General features: G+C 38.4%; 1 protein-coding gene across 5 annotated transcripts in view; it reads left to right on the top strand.

Moving 5' to 3' along the window:
- The window catches only part of RSU1 (Ras suppressor protein 1), a 90,339-nt gene that overhangs the window by 45,900 nt on the left and 25,075 nt on the right, over positions 1-19,364 (top strand). For 2 of the 5 annotated variants that reach the window (XR_014943071.1, XR_014943072.1), the window contains one exon: positions 4,545-4,601. The exons of the other annotated variants lie outside the window; for them this stretch is intronic. The gene's annotated coding sequence lies outside the window, so the exon portion shown is untranslated. The remainder of the gene's footprint in view (positions 1-4,544; positions 4,602-19,364) is intronic. 5 annotated transcript variants of the gene reach the window in all.

The raw sequence follows: 19,364 nt of genomic DNA, 5'->3' as shown, positions 1-19,364 counted from the left end.
TTCGCGTTTTGACTCTGCAAATCTGATGCACTGGAAATCAGTTAGAATCAAATATCCCAGGAAAAGAAACCCTGTATTTTTTCTTCTTCATTAGACTTGGTTGGAGAAATGGGGGGGAAAAAAATGCCGTCTAAAGTGAAGTGTGTGAGGGCATGAACAGTAAATAGGATTACTTAGGATAGTGACCATTTCAGTTGTTATAACTTCATCAAAGCAGTAACAAAAAGGAAACAAGGATAGTAACCTTCTTCACAGTTTTGCTAGATGGTTTAAGAAGCTCTACTCCAGTGATAAATGTAAACCATAGCATTTATTGCATTGAATAGAGGGCAGTGATCCCAGAATTCTTTTTGTTATCCATAAAGTCCACTTCTGAGTTTATAATCAAATGGGTATTTCAACCTTACAATCACATGTTTTGCAACAAACTACAGTTCAGTGGGATTTTTTGCATGTTTAACATGTATTTGGGAGTTATTCAGGAAAAGTATCTGGGGCCACAGAGTTCAGGACTCTAAAGAGGTGTTAGTTCAGATGCGTTGCAAGAGCCTATTACATGTAAGTACTTAAAGGAGAAACTATAGCTGTGGAAGAATATAATTTTTGGCGTGGCTGTGCACGCAATTTCTGGCTTCTAAAATACAGGTGAGTTTTAATTACTAAAGCTGAAACTGTGATTTAACAGTTTTTAGTTACCTTTCAACTGGATGCAGTTTCCAAGTGTAATTCTGGATTTGAGTTTTGATTATTACATGTTGTCTGCGGTTCGTTTCCTAGCTGTCCCAACATTAGATTTAATCTAATGTTGACTTTATAAAAGGCGAGGTGTGCAAGGATTGACAGTGATGATCCCGAATATAAATTATATCAAGCAAAGTGATACAAGATAAAATTACCAAATCAACCTTTTTTATTCTATATTTTATGGAATACCTAATGTATGTTTGGCAGTAATTTACTCTTGCACATGAATTTCTGACAGTTTCGATTCTTCTGGCTTATTAATCACTGTAGTCAGCACCAGAGCAATTTTTATGAGACTCAATAGTCATCAAAAATTTATTACCAGATAAATCAAAGGAACAACTAGCATCTTAATAAGGTGAGCAAAGTAGCATGTAAAAATCATTCAAGACTACATGATTTTGACACGTGTATATTGCATTTACTTACGGGTCAAATGTTTTGTTTGTACTTTCATTAAAATAATCATCACAGGGACAAAATTACTTCTTTTTGTGCTCGGTCTTTAATTTTTCATGTCTGGTATGTGTATTTCATGTTTGCTCCATTATGATAAGCATGGAACTGCTGTGTAAAACATAATGAAGAACATAAACTCTAAAACTTTTGGGATTAGTTGCAATTAATGCTTTGCCCTTTAGGAGTAAGGCAGGGTGGAATATTATTGAGAGCAGCATCATCTTCTGGTTGTGTAAGGAATTCTTATGTTTGTTCCAGCTCAACCTGTCGTATTTGATACAGTAATGTTTCTACCTTATGAAAATATTGCACACTTTTTGTTTAGTATTTAAAGAAGTAAGGATTTCTTGGTCATGCTTGTTGTGGATGCCACTGGTAAAACCAGAACTGCGCGCTTCCCAAATCTGTCTCTATATTAAAGGTAAATATTCATTTTGCTGAGCAACTTCTACATTTGAAGTTTATTCAGTATCCTGCTATGGATTCCTTGGCTCAGCAGGCCTGGCAGATGATGGGCCTGAGGCACTGTGATGCAGTAGAATGTGCTAGTGATAGGACATGCCGGTGACACCACAGGGTGTAGGTGGTCCCTTCCCCTTGCCACTGCTTAGAAACACTCACACATCGCTGGATGTGAATATGTTGGTGGAAAAATCTTTGTGCAAGCTGGTAGGCCTGGCTTCAGAGGAGCGTGAATATTCAGGAGAACAATGAAAACAGAAAACTGAGTTGTGAAATGAGGCTTGGCTTTGTCTCGACACACAAATGTTGACACTTGAAGCAGATGCAAAGTGAACCAAATGTTCACCTGAGGTTGTCCCTGTAGGCAGGATTCAACTTGAGGGCCAAAGCAGTTTGCCAAAAAAAAATGAATCCTGGCCTGGAGACGCAGAGAGGGCCCATGGCCACCACTCCACCAGCAGTAGATTGCAGGAGTAGTGGAGTGATACCTGTCTGGAGCTCCCACTCCTGCCAGCTCTGCTCCTCTTTTAACCATTTAGCAGGGAGCTTCATGGAGCCAAAACGGCTGGAAACTAACCACTTTTCTTGACAAGTATAGTTTTAGTCTGAATCACCTCCTTGAACTTAGCAAGGTCTTCAGGTCTCAGCACCTGAAAGCCTGCACTAGCCCAGTGGGCAGAAATGCATGGCCCAAGAGAAGGCAGCCCCAGCTGGGATCAGTCTGAGATGGAGAAGGAGAACCTGGGTTCTTGTGTGCATTTTTCACTTTAACCAAACGAAGCAAATTTCCTCTGAGGAGAAAATGAGTACTTTTAAGAACGTGGTGTTTAAAAACTCACCAACGCTGACAGACTCACGGGCAGACTGGATTTCTCCATGTGCTGCAATTACAGGGAAGGAAAAGCCTCATATTGCACTCAGTACGTTTCACATGAATCTGCTGGTGTTGAAAATACACAAGACTCATTAGTGGGGTTCTGGCAGCTAGCTTTCACACGTTTTGCCTAATAAGAAAATAACTGAAAGGAGATTGAATTTATTCTGCGTTAATAACTAGAAAGGATGTTTCTAGAGGGCTGCTAAGCAATTCAGAACAGTGAATAATACAGAAGAGGAACCCCATTGTTCCCTCTTCTACCCAATGCGTGCTTTTACAGGAGAAACATATCTAATTTCACAGACATCTTTTTCTGTGTTGGTAGTCTTAAATAAGACTGCAAATAGGTCTGTGTATGGATTGAACAGCTTACGGAAATGCTGTTGTCTTGTAACTCTTAATGTTTATCTCCCTCATCTGATTCCAATTCAAGTGAGTTATGGCTGGAGATGATTGCTGTGGGTTATTGTGTAGCATTTATGTAAAGTGTGAGAGAGTACTTTAAGAGACAGTTAACAACTTGTTATATCACAAATAAGCAACTGAGTGAAATGGGTGCTTTTTTTTTTTTGTACTGTAAAGGTGTGGTGGTTTCAAAACTGATAATAACATCTAATGCTAACATCTGAGTGCAGCTGCACATTTTCTTTAATTCTCTTAACTAGTCTACCTGGAAGCTAGCTAAGTGTGTGTGAATCTTACTTTCAGGAGTAGATTTTTATCTTCTCTTTGAGACAAATCTTTGAAACATGAATTTTCTAAGGTGCACATAGACAATATGTCGAAGTAACTATCTCTCTGTGTGTCTTGTATGGCTGTGGCCTTGTAGCGTTTGCATCCTGAGAGGCCCAATCTTCTCTGGTCTTGATTTGAAGTTGAAATGGGGTTTGGAATTGTTCATGTTCACAACAGCTCTGTGGTCAAATATGTAAAACTATTGTTAATGGATTTGTTACTGAGAATCAAAGGCTGTGATTTGGATAGCAGCCCAGGAAGCTTGCATGAAATACATACGTACATCAGAGTGCTCCTGAGGTAAATTTGGAAGTTTCCGCTGGATGAATAGTGAACTGGGGATTTGAGATCCAAGTCTTTCTGTAAATCGGAGCAGAATCAGTAAGGTGATGAGGTATAAGCTAGCATCCCGGTTGTACATCTGTCACACATTTCATATGTGGCTTTAATAACTTCCACACAGTGAGTTCTGAAGTTTCTCAACACAACTACAGCTTAAGGGGTTATAGGCTCCCAGAAGTCATACCTGAATGTATTACTGAATACATATTTGTATTAAACAAAAATGTATAGGCATTTTACAGCAGAGATTCTGCAGTTCAGATGGCTGGTACCAAATTGGCCAGACACAAACCAGTGTTAGAGCACACGGTTTCTGCTCGTGCAGTTCTCAGAGCTGCTCTTATAAGTAAAATGCAAATAGGAACAGATGATATTTTCTTCTTTTGCTGTTGTCTCCTGTACCCTGCATTTTTGTTAGAGGCTAATGAGGTTGCATTCTGTTTGATGTATTAAGATCCTTATACTTGATCTAATGCATCTGAGATGGTGTTTACTGTGGTGCTGGAAGAATTGGTTCAAAAAGGGGTTTTGCACAATTATAGAATCACAGAATGGCTTGGGTTGGAGGGGAACTTAAAACCTGCCCATTCCAAACCCCCTGCCATGGGCAGGGCTGCCCCCCACCAGCTCAACCCAGCCTTGAGCACCTCCAGAGATGGGCCACCCACAGCTCTGGGCAGCAGTGCCTGTGCCTCACTGCTCTCTCAGTACAAAATGTCTTTATAACGTCTAATCCAAATCTCCTTTTAGCTTAAAGCCATTCCCTCTTGTCCTAACATTATCAGACCATGTAAAAAGTCAGAAGGCCCCAATGAGGTCTCCCCAGAGCCTTCTCTTCTCCAGATTGAGCAATCCCAGCTCCCTCAGCCTATCTTTAGAACAGAGTTGCTCCAACCCTCTGATCATCTTTGTGGCCCTTCTCTAGACCAATTCCAACAGCTCCATGTCCTTCACATGCTGAGTGCCCCAGGGAGAAAGCAAGGTATGTATTGTTTAGTAGCTGCATCCATTAACTCAGTTTTTTTTTTCTCTTCTGGGAAGAAAGATTTAGAAAACAGCAGGCATTGCAGTGTAGGCTGTATAATTCCATTGGCATGAAAAAATACAAATCGAGTTAACGTTTGTAAAAAATAACATTCATAGTTAAAATACGGAGATGGTCTGAATGAGTGATGGGAAAAACTGATGAAAACTGCAGATATTGCAGAATCCAAGTTGTTATATTCATGAAGACATAATTAATTATTTAATTCTTGATATACATATCTTAGCCTAGAAATGTATTGCAGGTTTACAACAGACTAGCTATTCAATGTGGCAGAATGTAGTCTTTGCATATTTATTAAAATTATTCATAACTGGTTGCTACCTGGGTGAACCGCTCTATGCTTATGTCTTGCTTCAATACACTATTGTAACCATTTTATCATGGCACTATAATGGAAGTTTGTCTAAGTTTTACAAGGATCCATGGGGCATTTTCCAAAAACCATAACACATCCTTTCAAAACACGTATTTACAGTTTTCATTTAAGCATACTTTCAGAGGATTTAGTAGCAATACGTATTTTCTACACATAGTTGTTAGTTCCATTTTCTTGAAGAAAATTTTATGTAGATGAAAAGGGCGTATACATTTTAAAATTTTGAATATGCATTTAATTCAATTTTTTTGTGCCTGTTTTCCAGCTTCCAACTATAAACTGCTTCTTTTAAAGGTATCATAGGATGGCAAGACATATTCTTACTGCAGTTTCATAAACTTCCACATAGATGTCCCAGCAAAGTTATAAAAATCAATTATTTACATAGCGTGGGAGTGATGCCTCACAGTTGTTTCTCCTGGGTTTTTCAAGGTAACAAGACTCTTTTTCTGAAACAAACAAATAAAAACCACATGAGAAGGCTTTCCACCAGGCTGATGTGAAGTTAGAAATTGTAAGATAGCTACAGGTACCTTATCAGATGGGTATTCTGCAAATCCATTGGCTAGTTTGTGTACACTGGTGTGACATCTTCACTTACAGTGGAATTCAAAACAAAAAGTCTGCCTGTAACAATATCCAGGGGGAAAAAAGCATCTTGCATATTTTATTTTGTTACCACGGTGGGTTTTTTTAAAGTAATTTTGAGGAGCAACAAAGGAAAAAAACCTGGTTTTCAGATTGCAAGTATTTATCATTAAATATTTTCATGTTAGGAACATAGAATGGTTGCATGGTGGTTGGGGCTTTTTGTGTAAAGTCATAGGAGCCTAACATTGTAGTTGAAATGTTTTGCTTTATGGTGAGTACCTTAGAAATGGACTGTAGTGCTATTTGCATGGTAACGCAACATTATGTCCAAAATAAGTAAAAAAGCAGCATTATTTCCAAAGTAAGTCAAAAGCTCTTAGAGGCCAATGAAATTTTATGAAAACCATCAAATGGACAATTTGCATTCAACTAAATACATTCTGATAAGGAATAAAGGTGCAGTATAAAGGTGTGGTCCCTTTTTATACACGGTTACTTCATATCATGCTGTTTAATTTCTCTGCTTCAATACTTGTGACTGTTGAACCAAGTTTTTGGGGACTTGTATTAACTTCTTAGCGTCATAATGTGAGATAGAATGATACAAGTTCGTGTCAGTAGGACAGCAATGAAAGTGTGTGCTATTGGACTTAGTTTGTTCTTGTGCAGAACAAAATCTCCTCTCACTAATTACCAATGTTCTTCTTACCAGCCTAAGATTAGTACATCATAGTGGTCCATGTGTGCTTCTCTAAAATGTTGTTGTAATAAGTATAAGTTCTCAGACTTTGTTTTCTGTAAGTCTATTGAGAGCATATTGACTAGGCAGTTATCTGAAGTGACTGGATTCCAGTACCTTAGAGCTTGGTAACAGCAAATGATTTGAGAGAGAGTCATCCAGCAATGTAGCTGAGCAGTGTGTGAAGTACCTCAAGTCCCATGTCAGAATGGATTTACACTACAAAGAGCAAAGGGTTTTTTCTCTTTATGTCCAATGACCCTCAATCATCTATTCTGCCAGCACAAACAGTGTAGGTAAAAGATAGATTGGGGACTTCCTGGTAGTTTTCTAATTGGAAGGAGGTTCCCTTTGGGAATCCAACAAAAGAAGAGGTAGGTTGGCTGTAAGCTACTGCAAGACTAGTATGGGGTTGTGCTTTAAGGCTGAGAGTGAGCCAATGCATTAATCGCTTTGTAGAGTCTCTGCAAACAGTGATGCTTCCTGGCGCCTGTGGGGTTTGGGGTTGTGACAGGATGGAGGCTTTCTGTCAGTACGGTTGTTTTGGGGTTGAAAGATGGATCACTTGGAAAGCTTAACCTTTCTTTTCTCCTTTAGAGAGCACACAGCCCTTTTCCTTCCCATAACAACAGGACATCAGTTTTACCAGGAGAGCTTGAAAAACTTCCAGCCTTTGCCTTTTTATTTGAAACCAACATAATAGACAATTTTTGTCAATAACTAGCTCTGGTCAGTCCTGTAAACAGCAGCCAATGTAATCAATTTTATTATAACCTTTGCTGTACTGTGAACCTACTCCATTGAGGGGAAATGTTTAATGCTATTGCAGCCTGAGTAACTTTTTGAGTCAGTCAAGAATAGCACTTGATCAAACTTTGGGTCTTGTTCCTAAGGTCTAATTTAATGTAATTGTTATTTATGGAATTACAGAGCGGTAAACAGCTTCGTGTGCCTGCTGGGGGTTTTGTTGCTGTTTGTTTGTTGGGTGGTTGGTTTTTGTGCTGTTTTTTTCCCACCTAATGATGCCAACAAAAGTGACCTAGCGGTTTTCCTTTAATTAAAATGAACCTATCTGAATTAGTGTATGAAAATCACGGGATACAGCACTAATTGGAGTTTAGGCAACTGCTTCCCTAATCTCTCACAGTGAAACTTCTGAACAAAACGTTGCAGTTTCTATTTAGTAGTTTGAAAGGTTTTCATAGCTAGATATAAAATAATGGTTCTTGACCTTTCAGGACAAATACATAGCTCCTTTTTTTCCTAAATAAAACCTTGACAACATCATTCATTTGTGGTTAGTCCTACCTGTGGTTTGCCTGTTTCCACTCCTGGTTTCTGCAAGAGGTGTCTCACAGACATGAGATAGAATGAAAGTGACGATCCAGGAAGCCCAGTGTCCCCACACAGGACATGGCAGGAAAAGACACCAGTCTGTTTGTCTGCTCCTTCTCTTCTCTCCCAGTATCTAGAGCTGTATGAAGGGTGATGCAAAGTTCTTCTTTGGCTGTTTTTTCTGTTGTCTGTGGATGGATTTCTCAGGAATTCATCTCATTCTTCTTTGGAACTTCTGAGACTGGTTGCCATTGTGGTCCCTTGTAGTAGTGAGTCCTGGAAGTTCATGGGCTGCTGTGGAAAGTCCTGCTTTTTTTTCAGTTTGAAGTGATCTTGACCCATTGTGGGCCAAGCATGGCAATGAGTTGACTGTATTTAAGGTTGAATTGTTCTGCTAATACACAGAGACAGTGGCAAAGAACTGTCGTTGTGACAGTGTGTGTCATAAGTGAACCAGGTATAACTTCAGGTGAGGAGCTAAGAGCCACTGTTTCATACAAAAATAATCTGCTGTGTATCAGGTGAATCGCTGCATCTTACCCATGTGTGTGTTGAATGTTTGGCTGGAAAGGTGGTTTGTGAGGGGGGCAGGGATCTATACAGGGAAGGGAATGAAGAATTATGTGGCATGAACTCAGGATCACCAATGGCAGGTGAAGGGAGCAGCAAGGATGGTATGGCCCTGTTGAGCTGCACTGGGAACCTATGAGCAGAGGGAATAGCTCTGCAGTATTACAGTCAGTTAATCCTGTGTGACAGTATGCGCTAAAGGAATTTTCTTGAGTTTGATGAATACTTGCTTTACTGAAAACTAGATCAAGAGTAAAGCAAATTATAACATTTACAGTTTTCTTTTATCTCTAGGCTATTATTGTATGTATTCTGGAAGTTCAGAACTCAGATGTTTGTCAGGGATGCACAGGGGTAGGAAATAATTCTGACAGCGTTAATGGCTTTTAAGTGCAAAATTCTGGGTGTCCTAATTGAAGCAGGAGAAGTGCTGAAGATTGCCATTTTGGAGGAAGGCTCTCCTGCATAGATTTTGAACACCAATTATCAATCTACGCTGCAGTAAACTAGATCGAGATCAATATTTCTGCCTGGAATTCACACAGACTCTTTGAGAGACGAGATTAATATGGTTACTGTTTGACTCCGTGTTCTCAATCAGCTAAGTATGTGCACTTGTCATTCATATTTTGTTTTTAGCTTGTTATTCTGACAGAAAAGTCTCTGAGGAATGAAAGGAGAGCCAGTTTGAAGGGTAAGAGATGTAGCATTTACATATTTTTACACTGTTAGGGAAGCCGGCTGTTAGACTTTGAACATTATTTATTCATTTGATGCTGCTATTTGTTACAGACCTCTGAAATATGTTACTGACAGTAACTAAACCATCCGTCTCGCCTTAGGATTTCTACTGATTGCTAATTTTGTGACTAAGTGGTGCAAGAGGATCAAAATGTGTTACAGCTAAAAAGATGGGTTTCTATTAAGTTTTCTTTTTCTTAATACCCTGCTTCCATAGAGAGTGCAAGACAGGTTTGTGGGTTGTTTTTAATGTTGATACATACACTGAAAATAATGCCATGTTGTAGGTCTTGCAAATCATGCAGATCAGTTAAGTTTGTGCTGTTGTGTTCTAAAATCATGCAAATGAGCTTGCTATCATGGTTGTTTCCCCAGTGGGTGGTAATACAACCATCATAGTCAAAGAAGTTGAACCAACCAACTCTAAAAGCAATTACTGGCAACACTGATTTTTTCCATTAATTGGCTGGGCCTTTTCTAAGCCAAATCTCTAAGGACAGCGTTTGAAATGCATTATTGCTTTTATTGCTGTTATGATTACTAGACTTTGGATGCTACCAAAATATCCTGGATGATATTAAAATATAAGACAGTTCTGATCGTAAGAACGAGGAGTCTGAAAGATGAAACAATGTCAAACAAAAAATGTTTCCCAAGTAGTCTTGTGACTTGTTCAATAACTACTTCAATGTTTCATGGTATAAATGGAACCACACTGAAAATGTTGAGGTATAAGGGATTAGTTGCTTTCCATGCCATGACAGAAGAGGTTTGTCCATGGATCACTGGGAGATCATCAGGAGTTTGCATCTTGGTAAATGGGACAATAAAACTAACATCATCAATAGGGCAGATGAAATGGCAGGAAAATAGATGGTCTTTTTGTGTCAGTTTGGAGTTGGGCAACTGGAGAGACAAAAGGAAACTTGAGCACAATGCAGTGAAGGAAGGTAAACTATTTTTGGTAGCTTCTGGAATAGATCAGAGAGGGGTTATGTCTTCAAAGGGAAGTGATGCTCTTTGCTATCCGGGCAGTTGGCAGTGACCAGATCTTCAGCTCTGTGGAGAAAACCGAATTCAATGTCTGTTTGGTCCTAAATTAGTTTAATTTTTCACGGAAGAATGTTATTTTCAGGGCATTGCAACAAAACTTAATCCACCCAAGACTTTTATCACATTAACCAACCTGTTTTTATTTAATTAAGGCTTTCAGCCCCCTAGAGCTCTGACTCCCTCTCTGTCATTACTATGCTTATTGCACTGGGCGCTTGAACCAGAACTGTTATGTAATTTGCTTAATAGCTATATATTCCCTTAAAAATGCCTACACCTGTAGGGCATTAGTTTTGTCACTTTACTAGATTGGAAAAATTTTATCTACATGTAGGAAATGACCCTTCAGAATGAGCATTAATGATTGAGAACGTTTTTGAGTCTTAGGCCTATTCCTCAATGTGAATCTGCGCAAAGAAAACTCAAAGGAAGACAGTGGCTGTTTTTCCTAGAACAGCTACTATTGCTCTAGGCAAGATCAGATCTTTCAGCAGAAGACCAGAGTTTTCTAGCAGTATTCTTCAAACAGACCTCATACAGCAGGTCAAATCCTCCTTCCTCTACTGCTGCTTGTTGCAGAAGTTGTCTCTCTACTGCATAAAAGGTTAAAGCACATATTCTACTTGCAAAATAGGACTAGTTGCTAGCTAAGAATTAAGGAAAAAGAAAATGAAATTCTGTGATATAGTGAATATCGAGACAAGTTGTATCAGTATTTATGTCAGATATTATTTATTCTATTTTCTGTTCTACTTGCATACTTGCTGTTTGGTCATGAAGTTAGTTTGTGTAAGGAACAAATTTGAATAATACAAAAATAATAATACAATAGCTCAAATTGACTTCTGCCATCACTGAGCTCTTTTTAAAGCCAAAACAGTGCTTGTCAAGTCATGAGGCAGTGAACCAGATGAACTCTCACTCTCCACTTAGCCTTAATTTTCTGACTGTATTTCTTATTGTAATTGTGAAAGTACAGCTTTCATTCATCCTTCATCTCTCCTGCCTCTCCCCTTGCCCACTCCTAAAAAATAGAAAGCTTAAAGATGGGAAGTACCTTCTGTTACAGATGTGGTAAATAATTAGCAGCCTCCTTGTTGCTAAATAACATTGGATGAGCTGCAGATCTGTCCGTGGTGCTTTAATGCATAAATATGACTCAAATACACAATATTTAAATCAACAATAAAATGAAATGTCTACATCAGATCCCAAAGGAGGAAAGAGAGATCTGTCACTGTGTGTATTTTTAGTGAAAAACAATAAATGTATTCAGTAGAGATATCATTTTGGTGAGTAACTGTTTCTAAAGGCCACACAGAATCTGGAAAACAAGTTCATTTTGCTTCCAGCTTTCTCAGTGGCAGGATTCATAGTAAGTCAGTACTTCCATTATTTTACCCTCTGTCATGAAACTCTAGTCCTCTTATTTCAGACCCATTGTGATATACTATAGCCTATGTTTTCCTGGAGGGGGGTGGGTATGAAGAGCACAGGAGACCTTCGGATTTTCTGATATTTTTCTTGAATAATTTTGTATCCCAACCTTGAAGACTCCTTTACGTGGAAAGGGGGAGGAAAGATTATTTAAAGCAAAACTGAAGAGTTTTTGCATTAACCTCGTATAGCTAAAAGTGCAGTTTTATCAAGAAAGAATGGGAATGGAAGACTTTCAAGTTTCTTTGCAGGCAAAAAGTATATGTTTGAAGTACAGAAATGTGCCACATCATGTGGCACATGTGGTATCATTTATCTCTTTGCTCTTTTTGTTTTCTCAAGTGTATGATACCAGTAGGATTTTTGTACAAGCCAAGTTTAAAAGAGCTGTTACAAGATCCATAAACATGTTATTGTTTAGATGCACACAATGAAAACTAGGGTGTTATGCTACTTAGAACTGTGCAAAGGACCGTGTTTTGCTGCCACCTTCCCTCTATTTACACCTCTACATTTTGGTTTATGAGCAGCAAAAGCAAACTGTCACTATTTGCTGTAAATTGAAGCTTTTAATAACTATGTCTGTTCTACAACATTTGTCAGCTTTGAATATTCTGTCAGAAGAAAATAAAAATAGCAGGAAATCTCGGCAACAGTGACACTGAAATTTTTTCTGCTTATGCTCTATAAGGTGTAAAATACTGGCTTCAAGAATAGGCATTTGTAGTTTCCTTTAAAAAAGTTAAATTTGCATTTGCTGTGGCTAACAGTAAGCTCTATATATGTTACTGCCAAAATAAATGGCAAATTATATGTATGTCATGTACTGATCTGAACAAAATATTGCTAAACTCCCGAAATGGTAAAAGTTGACTGAATAGGTACTGTTGGTTGGATTGCTGCATTCAGTGCACTCTTGGATGTGGTGATGCAGTAATGGAAGTGCTTTGAAGGGTAGGCCTGCTGAGTCATAGAGGTGTTTTAGCATCATGCCAGAGTGTCTAAAAAGTTAAACTAATAATAATAATAATACAAATTAAATGTCAACCATTCCAAATAGCATTATTTTGTTTAACCTGAAATGTGCTTGAGTAACAGTTTAAGGAAAATAATGAAATAAAAGGTTTACATATGCTGTCTTTAGGGGGAAAAAATGGCATATTTTGTTGCTCTTCTTCCAGCATTGCTGAAGGAGATATTCTTTTGGAAATCATCTGAAATGGTATTTTTATTATTATTATTATTATTTTATTTTATTTTGTGTTTGCTTTATTGCTTAAGAACATTTCTTTTTCCCTTAAGAAAAGAAAAAAGCTATTTATGAACCTTTTTTTTCTGTGGTTTTATTTTTTTTTGTGATGACTGTTCCAAATAACAGACTAAACTTGTAAGTGTAAATGTTTATCTAGTGGTGGATCTCTTGTTACAGAAAAGGCATATTTTGCATTATCATTGGCAGGATTTCTGCTTGTCCATAACTGAAGTGCTTTGCTTGCAGTGGAACCAGTTCAGGTCTAGAATCCGGAGTTTGCTCTGTCAACATGACTCAACATCAACATTACTCTGCGATTCAGTGTGCATTGTATCCAGCCTAAAAGATTCTTTTCCACCTAACACAATTACCCCTTAAAACTCACTTTTCTTTCATTTTTCTTGTAAATTTTCTAACAAGGTAGAGTTATAATTTTAGTCTCAGCAGGTGTTCTGGAAAACATCTGTTTCTTTCCTGTAGCCCTTCTGTTCAGTGGGGGTTAGCTGATGTCTTACTGTGGTCCCATTTTGTGGCAGTCAGAAATCAAGTAAGGATTATTCTCCTTTAAGATAAAACACAGTCCTCCTTTGAAATGTTAAGGCTCATTTTGCTGAAGGATGAAACAGATTAGAAAGAGAAAAACACGATGCTAGGAGAGCATGTACAAAAATTTTATCCAGCCAGAAAGAAGTCTTACAAGATTGAATTCCTGTCCTGTGCAGATGTAATTTTTGCATGTCAGAGCCTTCAGACTGCTGTCATTGTCTTTCAGGAGTAATACAGATACGTAAAGGGAGGGGGAGACTTATGTAGAGAGTGATAAAATTATTCCTCTGGGAGATACTTTTTGTTTGTTTAATTCAGAGCAAAAGATTTAGGGCTGTCCATGGGTGAAGGGGAAGCATGACCCAGAACAGCCCAACAGAGAGCCTGGGACAATGGAGGATTTATTTAATTTAGAAAAATATGGAAAAAAATAAAGAAGTATTTGGTATTGTTTCTATATTCTGTTAGATTTCATTGGGTAGATAGTGGTCTAGGTCAATAGTCATGACAACAATAGCACTTTTGTCTTGGAGTTTATTTTGCCAATTGAAACCAATATAATATTTTCTCTTATACTGTATTCAAAATATTTATTAGGTTAAGCTCATCCATGCCTGTATCTAAAGGTGATTTGTGTATTGCAGATTTGTAAAATTGTTACATTGTGTAACATCCTCTTCATCCTCGAATCATATGGAATATGAACAGTGAATGAATGAGTGGTCCATTAGGTGGCAAAAAACAGAACAGTTTTGGATCAGTGTTAGAGCATGTTTTTGGATTCACCTCAAGCTCTACAGAAAGAAAAAACTTTTTACTCATTGACATAGTGAAGGTGAGAGAACAGAACTACTACAGGCGCTTGCTGCTCACCAGGTGCTTCTGAGAAGAGCTGGTTCTTCTGTGGCTGATAGATACTGCTGTTAGAAGGAGAGCCCTGTTTCTCTCTGAGACGCAGTGGTACCTTGTAAGTTTGTACTGACTTGGGACTTATACAAGCAGCCTGACATGCCCCTTGTGTAAGGTTGCTGACCCGTAGTGTACACAGAGCAACTCTGTAACCACTACATAGCCTGAAAGGGTATGATTAGTTCAGGGCCAGTTCACTTCTGGTGCTGGAAGCTGTTTTTAAGACCTCAGCTGATTCAAGTTTGCTTCCATGTCCTTAAACTTGAGTAGTAAGGTTCAGAGAGAGGTTGAGACACCATCACATGAACCTGCAGCATGCCAGCTGCTCCACAAGCCCTGCAAAGAATGTACCCTCACATCCAGAGATGCTGTGCACCTCCAGCAGAAGCCATCTTCCATTTCCTGCATGGCTGGAAGACATGCACAGGCACTTCCCAAGGGAGAAGCACATGAGCATTCCTAGCTTAGTTTACCTGTGATGATATGCTTATGGAATCGTGTACTTACTGCAACTATGTTCTGCATCTTGCATAGCATAGGGACCTTCATCTGTCTCATTTTTGCACATGTTCAGTATACTTATGTCTTTTTATGCAAGTTTGGAAACACCTAGAACTTAAAAAATATTTCTCTTGTATCCATAAAATCTCTCCTTTCTGGCAGAATTATAAAAGCTTCAAAGCTGCTGTATAAAGGTATGAAATAGTTTACTTTTAACAGCATGTAGTGGCCCCAGTTCTTATTTACATTTCCCAGTTTGTAACTCCACACAGTATTTTTAAAAGTCAGATAAAGTGCTTTTATCTATTGGTTATATTTTTTGATGCTGTGGGAGATATGTTTAGTTTTTATGTTCAAAACTGCCAACCTATTTTAGAACCTGCTGAAAAACATTGTCTGAGCGAAGGAGCAATCATAAAGCAAGGCTTTGGAAAATCACAGGTTTTCAGGCAGAGTTTCTAGTAAATATATTAGACCTGCAGTTAGATTTAAAGACGGTGGTCTTAGAAGGATGCAGTATTGCAAAAATGATATTTGTCATTAAGTCTTTCCTCCTAATGAGGCAATCTTTGTTGAGTCCATTGTAAAGTTGCTCATCACCTAAATAACAGTGGACATAAATGTTATTTGGATTAGGGCTTTGCGTAGGAATAATTGTTTTGTTGACATTTGTGTGCCTTTGTTCCATAAAAGCTCTGTCTTGTACTTGATAAAGAAATCCCATCTGATTGTTCTAATTCCTTTAAGAAACCCTTTTTCCCCTCTTCTGTCCCTGTGCCTTACACTTTAAACTTCAAGCAAATCTTTCTTTCAGTCCAGTAGTATTGTAGCTGTGGCTGATTTAAACAGTTTTCCTGTATGAATTGGTTCAGTAACTCCAGTGAATCAGCTCAGTGACAAATGCCTCTCAAAGTTGTCCCTCAGACCTACAGAATAACGTTCTGTGACAGGTAATTCTGGTTCAGGAACTTTCTAAATAGTTACATTTTTTATTCACACTTGGGCAACAGTGATTTTATTTTACTTCTCTTGTCAACACTTATGTAAAAAAAAAAAAAAGAAGAAAAAAAGTGTGTATAATTGTATCACTTAATGAATGGAATCTGCTGTCCATTTTACATCAATACTTGACCCAACCCTTAACAAAGAAAAAACAACAAAACAACCTCACTTGTTAGCAACGATTTTGATTAATGCATTGCTTCAGAATTCTAACATCAGGAAAGATAAACATTTTGGATAACTAGATTTTTCTGGAAGATCTGCTTTTAAAATATGACACATTAAAGTATTTTTATATCTTTGCCTGGGTTAAGCTATACAGCAAATGCTTTTGATATAATACTTGTGTTTCATTTGAAGGCTATAAATATTTTTTCAGATCAACCTCAGATATTTGTATGTCTAGCAGAAATTCTCACTCTAACTGAAGCGTATCCATCATTCTTTAGAGTATCCATCACTGCACATCCTGATTCAATAAGAGATGATATCTTGTTATCCCTTCAGCGAGTCACTGTATTTATGGGTTTAGCTGACATTGTCTAGATGTGTCTATGATGCAGAGTGTTCGGTGTTGTGGGACTAACTCCCCATACTCCACATACCTTGGGATGCTGCTGTGTTGTGCTGGGCCATACAAGAGACTGTTCTTATCTGTGAGTGGTATCAACAGATAACAAAGGAGTGTTTGTCAGTGCTGAATTGATATATTCAGTTCTGTTAAAATAAGGAAGGCTTCAGTTCAGCTTGTAATACTGAAAGGTCTCATCTGAATTGCTAGTTACAGATTTTCACATAATTTATTTCTCTCTCACAGCCATCTTTGAAGATCATATTTACCCTTGTTTGGTTATTTGGTGTTAAATCTCAATAAATACTCAAAAGCATCTACGGATATTTCAACTCTTTTTAGAATTTAAGAAACCTAAGACAAAGTCAGATTGAAACTTTGCTCAAGAAGTCTCCATTTTGCAGAGATATGTGACCGTTGATGATGTTTTCACATACACAGATATACTTCCGGAAAGATGACGCTTCACACCACTTCACATGTAGTTTGGACATGTCTTTTAATGTGAATGATCAGGTGAAAGTTGTTTTCAGGTTATTATTATAGTAATTATAATAGAATACCTTTTAACTTTGTTACAATCCTCTTAAAAATAAGGCAAGAAGACCTACAGAAAGAACAGAGAACCAGATGTGGGCTTTTGGTGATGAAAAGTACAGAACACATTTCACAAGGTCAAGGTCAGTAGAGAGATCTTTTCTCATTGGTAAATGCTGAGGATGTAATTTTAGAAAATAATTGAGCAGATAGGCTTGCAAATAAAACAGGGTGAAATGTTAGGGGCCATGCTTCTGTGGCAGAAGTAGTTGCTGGTAACGCAATAAGGGGAGGAAAATTAATTACAGGTTCATAGCAGTTTACAGATGTTTGGAAGATGGACATGCTAGTCAGGGTAATATATTATAGTTTATTACAGGTGGGATATGAACAATTTTAGCCTGAACGCTGGGGAAGACCTCTTCATAGCCTGAGTGAATTAACTCTTTAGAACATATTTTTCTCTGAAGTACTTAAAACACATTGTTAGCAATATTTATTAAGGGCAAAAGTCTTTCATTGCTCAGAGAACGAGCTAGATTCTGTTTCTTGCTGTTGCAGTGCTTGAAGCACTTGGGGCTATCCAATTACAGCAATCTGCTAACCTCTTTGTAGGAGAAAGCTGAAGCCCTTGTCTGGAGAGATGAATGAGGTGGACCTCGGGGCAGACAGCTCACAGAATAGGCTTTTGATTAAAAAATTACCTCATTCTTAAGTACTGATTGGGGAATTTCAGAGTAACGGATGAAATCCTGATACAGAGAAATTCTTGCATTTACTGCTGGAGAAGTTTCTTGCAGGTTAGAAGCTTCCTAAATAGCTGGCTTTTGGGAGGTCCTCTTGGCAGAAAAGTGAAATAATTTCACCACATTTTGGAGGGGCTGTGGCTAGTTTCCATAACTGATAGCAGCCAAGCAAAAGAGAAAAGTCATTTTTATGTAAGACAGAATGCGCGTTTTCAAGCAGATTATTTAGAAGCTGCACTTTAAGCTTTCCAAGTCCGTTCATGTAACACCACAACCTTGCCAAATTAGATAAGATGAGAACTACAGAAGTAGTGAAAAGCATCAGAGGAATTCCCTGAGGCAATTCCCAAAGAGTGGTGTTGGAGCACAGAGGTGTGGGGTGGTGCTCCACCTGAGGTATTGAGTTGGCAAGCAGGAGCTCTACAGGTTCTTCAGCACTCACAGACTGCTTAAATTTGATAGACCTATTGGTGCTCCAGCACACATCTTCATACTGCCCAGGTCAGATCACAAAGGGACTTCTCTAGTGATTAAACATCTGGCTCAGTGTGGCCTTCTGTATCCCACTTCTTTTTTGCTAACAGCTGGTAAGGGAGTTCTTGTGTTCTGAAGATGCATGGCTAAGGAAAGTAATTGCTAGTGACATCAAAGAGTATTAATGATAGATCTTATGCTCCAGGCCAGCCCTGTGCTCTGAGGTCAGAGCTCGTTTTACCATTCTGCCTCATAAGACGCAGTTGGTAATTCGTCCTTGATCTTTGAGGTACCTTTCAACTTGAGCCGTTATGACTCTTGAATAGGGATTGGTAAAACCCAAGTTCTCCGTCATTCTTTATTGTGTTATTCTGGTAGGCCTCCCCATGCTTTCCTTTCTGCAAAGCTGTAATGGGTTTTGAACATTGCAGAACAAATTTCTTCTGTTCTGGTGGGATTTATTCAGATCCTATCAAGTCAAAAAGTAGGTATTCCAAGAAAAGAGTGTGCACAACTGTGGGGCACATTGTTACCTCCATATCCACTTGTAGATCCTCAGCCACAATCCTGGCTTTTTGGCTGCTGCTGTCTGCTCTGTTGTTCTGCACGTCATGTCTGCTATGTCAGTCTTCAGTTTCTGAAATATATCGCCTATCCAGTTTGACAGGTGTCACTGCACTCTCACCTTGGCTTTGTAGTTCTGGATAAAATTTCTTGCAAACACAGTAGTTTCTTAGTCTGTCTTATTTCAAATAGGTGTGAAGTTATGGTGTTCACTGTCAAGATTTTGACAGGAGTTTTCCAATTTGGTGCTCCCCAGACTCTTTGGTACCCATTGGTTTCTGAGCCTTCCTCAGAGGCGGTTGGTGCCTTTTGCAGTTAGAGTATTCCTGCCTGTTGATGAAATTATCACTGTCAGAAGAGAAAGAAACGTTCCCTCAGAGGAAAGTGAGAGGAATAGGGAAACCATTATTGATACTCGTAGCTGCAAAATATCTATGGCTTTTTACTGGTCTTTTCTGTGATAGAAAGGGGAGAGCTTCAGAGTGTCTTTATTTTGTGTAATTTTGTTCATATCTGTATATCTCAACTTTGTATCCTGCTAATTAGGATTAAACTTCATCGTAGACATTACAATGAATTTTAATATAATCTTCTGGTGTCTTTGTGTACAACGTGTATCACTGATGTGACTTGATTCTGTGGGTAATAGTTCTGAATCATCTGTGGACTTGATTGTTTATCACTGTAGACACTTCATCCATCAAATTATTGACTGTGGTCTTGACAGCTGATGTCAAAGGCTAGAACTTTTAC

The sequence above is a fragment of the Coturnix japonica genome, chromosome 2, assembly GCF_054131305.1.
Source record: "Coturnix japonica strain WE chromosome 2, WE-NBRP24, whole genome shotgun sequence".
Classification (NCBI taxonomy): domain Eukaryota; kingdom Metazoa; phylum Chordata; class Aves; order Galliformes; family Phasianidae; genus Coturnix; species Coturnix japonica.
The sequence above is the reverse complement of the archived record's forward strand: the minus strand, read 5'-3'. Positions and strand labels throughout refer to the sequence as shown.